Below are 5,451 nucleotides of genomic sequence, written 5' to 3'. Positions count from 1 at the left end.
CAATCAAGCAGCAAGGCTAAAAAAGGACAAAACAACAAACCACAAACAGCAACTACACACACACACGGTGTGCTTGTGGGGTCAGTCAGCGAACAGCTGTCAGAAGTTGACACTAAAAAGAAAGGCAGATGGCAAAAAACAACAAAAGCATATAAACGAAAATCAGTGGAAAAGGTGCAGGTCTCGCTTTGTTGTAATGTACTATGTTTGTATGCATATATGTAAGTGCAGTTATAGTACATTGAAAATATAGACAAAAACCTTAAAAATGCTTGCATATTTGTGTACATATGCTTATATATAAAAAACGATTTTCAATTACTGCACTTGTTTCGCTCAATTTATTTAAATTCAAGTTTATCCAATTTTTTACACCAATAGCACTCGATGTTGCCACATATGTACTTTTGTACGACCTTTCGCAATAGCCAAGATGGCTGAATAAAAAATTTTCATTTGCTCTTTTTTGGCTCTTTTGTTATTATGCCATTGTATAGTATGGTATTTTATTGTCTCCAATTTCAGGTTTCTATGGCTATTGAACTTTATTTGTTAAAAAGCCGCGTTTACGACAAAAATCTAGCAAGAGCGAATTTTAATTCCTTTCGTTTTATAATCGACGGCAGCGCTGCCATACTGTAGGCAAGTTTATCAATAAAGAGGCAATTTTTATATTGGTAACGGTCTGTTTACACACGAAAATCCCATCGAAATCCCCCTTTTGTATAACTAACAAATATTAGTTGCGTTCCCGTACGAGTCAGAAATAGTCAGAATCAGTCAGACAAAAGAGAGAGATAATACGGTTCTCTCTCTGTCAGAAGTTGCTGCTTTAGTCCGAGAATTTGTTGCTGGTAAATCTGTCAAACGATCAGCTGTAGTGTGTTTGGCAACCAAATTGTAAACAGAAGAAAAGTGCACTCTGCTAATTCATGTTTAAAAGTATTTCATTACTTGTTCAAATTGATACTAGTGAATTTGAAAGTATTTTTAGTTATTTACAAGTGTGAGCTGAGTGTGTTTACATACAAAATAAGCAAAAATGTACAACCAAAATTTGGAGGTTATGTTGAAGTTGACAGAAGTTACCATTTTGTACTAGAAAGCGATCCCGTACTTTTCAATGTTACTCTCTCGCTCTGAGCGAATTCTTTTTGACAGTTTTACTAGTTTTAGTCCGAGGAATACGGGATTGCACCTATTTATATATTAAACAGTTCAACTTTGCAGACTGCTTCGCTTGAAACGTCAAAATTCTTTGCATAAATCAAATGCAAGTAAATGCAAGCCTAGCTTTTGGCAGTTGAAAAATCAAATAAACCCTCATGCGAAAGCTCTATTTTTGTGTGTTGCTAAAATTGTTAAAACTTATATCTACTTATTTATTTAATACATCGGGCCCTAACCGCAAAATAACGAAAGCGACATTTTTCAAAATTTTCTTTTTGATGCAGAAATATTCCTAGAGCATCTAGATGCATTTCTGCTTCAAAACGAAGAGAAAAATGTCGCTGACGTTATTTTGGCGGTTAAAGGCTCTGTTATGCATACTTGGCATTGCTTGAGAGTTGTCACATAAGGAATCTGTTAAATGAGCTTCGCGTGTAAGCGGTTACCCAACGCACAGCATTACATACGTAAAAGTCTGTTGGTTTTTGATTTCTACGTAAAAATGGTATAGCAGTGCATGCAATGCCAAGTATGCATAACAGAGCCTTAAGGCTCGATATAGTCTATGAACAAACAATTCTTACAGGCTACTAATAAAATTAACAAGATTTTCAACTTAAATATCGATATTGCGGGTAAAGTATCGATGTCTTCTATATATCGACTTTGGAATATCGATTGAAAAAATCGATTATAGCACCATGAAATATCGATATTCAGAATAATCGAAATGATATCGAACATTCCTAATTAGCTGTTTTTGCTTACGCGAAAAAGCACATTTAGCGCATTTAGCTCTAAATGTACATTTATCCATACAAAATTCGTCACCTAAATGCAACTAAATGCAACTCCATTTATGCATTTAGAATCTAAATGCTAAAAGCAACCCTGTGATCTTCCAAAATTTCCACGATTCGAACATGGTTTAATGAGAAGAAGTGGCAACATTGCTTTTTCGAGTATACAGTCGCTAGCTGCGTTTCAGTGATCGCCGATCGAGATTTCATTTATTATTTTACATTATTTGGATAAAGAAAAGTTACGCAAATTAAACATCGATATAATGCTGATAGAAATCTGGATTAATTTGTGATCAACTCTGTTTGTTTTGTTTCGTAATTAAGTGTGGAAATTATAATTGACAGCACCGACAAATGAATATATACACAAACAAATGTTTGGTTATGGTTAAAACAATTCAAGTTTTTGTATTGAATTTTCGGTTTAGAATTTATTTTTTCCTTTTCAGTAGGCGATTTTTGGACATTATCTTTTCCGTGAGAATTTATCGTAATAGATACGGATCTGAATAAGCTACTGGAACACGGCTGTTTGTCAAAAGCATACGATTTCGAACTCGCGTAAATGTACATTTGCTAAATGCGATAGCATGAACGCTCTTCGAAAACATATGTTCGAAAGTGCTAAATGTTGCATTTTAAATGCAGCAAAAACGCTGCATAAGGCCCTGTCTCCACAGGAAAACACTGATGTCGTGATAAACATGTCACAAAATATATTCCCAATGGAGACCGCCTATTTCTCATGGGCTGCAACATATGTCAGCGCTTATTGCTTGACATCTATTGCAGGCGATTCGATAGTTTGACAGCCATATTTTCATTTGAAAGAAAGCATGCTGGTGGTAACACCGATGAAATTTTGATATTGAATCAAAATAAAAATCTGTGCCCTATTAGATTATTTATGATTACGTTTTAGGAAATAATTCAGCAATTTTTTAAAGGTTTAAATGTTTTTAAACACCGAAATTGATAGAATGTTGTCTGGTGGCGTCATGCGGCAAATGCTTATTTCAAGACATCAAAGTGCCCACACACAAAAACTTGCAATCATATTTCTCGTCAAAATGACAGTTGGTTGGCCATCGGTGTTTGCCTGTGGAGTTCTGCGGTAAGGTTGGTGTTATGCAGACAAACTTTTGTTTGCCAAATTAAATGGCGGCTGCTTAGTATGCTCGGAGGGGGTTATGTCGAGTTTGGCAGAGGGTTGCGCGTTCATTATGGTTTTCAAGGCCATTGCCAACACGAAATAAAAATTTCAGATGTACATAACGCGCACAATTAATATATTTTTATGATATCGTATAGGCAATTAACTGTGCCCTTATCTTTGAAGCTCCTACAGCATTAATTCTGTTCTCAAGCTTTCGGTATCACGGCAATTTTTGTGTATATCAACAATTGTCTAAAATTTTTGTATGTGACAACACCGAATTTGCTGCAGTTTGACCAAACAAAATTAGTTTGCTGTGAGAGTCGCCAAACTCGCTCTCTCCGAGTTTGCTGCAACAACAATTGCACGCAGTTTTCCAAACAAAATTTCTGCATAACACCGACCTAATTTGTACCAGGTTATGAGAAAAAATTTTGTAGAAGCGGGTTCGTCAGCTTATCATTTGTTTACATCACAAGCACCAATATTTTACTAATTTCTGTAACTAAAGAGTTAATCCAACATGACAACACCTTTGAAAGCTTATTAATGAATCATTTTACCCATGATACAAAAAATAAGTTAGTTTCAATAAATAACTTTTTGATTAAAAAGCAGACCTGAAAGTTGTGGTTAACTTTGATTAATTAACAGCTACGCGAACGCAACTAATTTTAAACAACGAACAAATCGTCGCCTGTGTAAAAGATTGTCGTATTTTACGGCCCGTCTCCACAGGCAAAGGTTTATGCCTACCGATTGTCATTTTTATTGCCTGATAAAAAATTTTCCAGAGGCAATATTTATTTGTGTGTGGGCATTTTTTATCTAGACACAAGCATTGCTAAAATGGCTATTTTTTCCGGATTTAATCACTTAAAAAATTTAAAAAATATGCTATTCACACCCAAGCAAATAATAAAAAATATATCAATAGAAAACATCTCAATTTTGACTTTTATATTGAAATATCAATAATGTTGTCTGCCCGAAGCTGACGCGCAGATGAAAATGTAGCTCTCAAAGTACCAAATTGCTGGCAATATTTATCAATATAAAAGTTCTGATAATTATTGCTTGCCAAGAGCAATATGTGGTCTCCATGGGCAAAATTTTGACTGATAACTTTATCAAGATTATATTACTACGTTTATTATTATTTGCAAGTAACAATTTGCAAAATGGTAAACTTTGCCGTATAAACGCTGAGTTAATTTTTTATTTGCAAATAACTAAATCACGCAAAAAATTATTGATTAGTGGTACTATTTGCAAATAAGCGCAAGACGCCGCCATTATTTTTCTTTTTCGATGGTCATCTTATTGCCTTTTTATAATCAAGACGTTGTCATTTTTAACTTTGTTTTCTTTTTCGATGGTCATATTATTGCCTTTTTATAATCAGGCAATATTAAAAAAGAATTATTCACCAACGAATAAACAGTGAGTTAGGTATTTGCAAATTATTTTTATTTGCAAATAGCTTAAGTATAAACGTAGTATATGTTGTGTAGATTAAGTACATGCAAAAAAAAGATCACGGTACGTATTTTCTTGCCAAATATGTATATAATTCAGAAATCACATTGGGAAATTTTAACAAATAAGAGTGTGACTCTCCTATATTTTATTTTTATTTTACGTTGCACAATTTGGTGCGTTGATTGCTCATGATTGAGTTTATAATGAACCGGTAATATTTGGAGAGGAGAATCGAATGCAGCCCGTTAGAAGTATATGCTTGGAATAGAAAAGATGTTATGAAGAGTCAAAGTGGCGTGACTTCTTTTTTTAATTCTGACACTCGCGACTTTTATAATATACTGTAGCTGTTTTTTTAAATAAACTAAACTAAACTAAATAAACTAAACTTAAAAAGTTACAGAGCGAAAAAGAAATAAGAAAATCCCCAAAAAACAATATATTTAATACCCAAAGGCATTTTTTGTCCATGTCATCAAATATCTGCCGTTCCTTCAATTTTCGAAAATCAGGTGTCAAATGAATGCACTTGGGCTATAGATGCTAGGACTTACCCTTGATTTTTGGCAGTTTATGTTCGAAAAATTTTTTATATGAAAAAAATGCGGAGTACCGCCAACAAAATGTGCCAAAAATCGACGATAAGTCCAAGATACTTAAAATTTGCAATTTGCTTGCTAAAATTTGATGGGCCACAAATATGAATACCAATATGAGTATGAATATGCTAAGAAAAGTTGGTAAGTTTGGTCAAACTTTGCAGATTTTTCATAATTTTTGCAGTTATAAACATTGGCCCGTAGTCATAGTCAAAATAAAGTCGACTTTAAAGTTAGTTGC

Source organism: Rhagoletis pomonella, unplaced genomic scaffold (assembly GCF_013731165.1).
Source record: "Rhagoletis pomonella isolate Grant_MI unplaced genomic scaffold, Rhpom_1.0 Rhpom_scaffold_00001, whole genome shotgun sequence".
Classification (NCBI taxonomy): Eukaryota; Metazoa; Arthropoda; class Insecta; order Diptera; family Tephritidae; genus Rhagoletis; species Rhagoletis pomonella.
The sequence above is the reverse complement of the archived record's forward strand: the minus strand, read 5'-3'. Positions refer to the sequence as shown.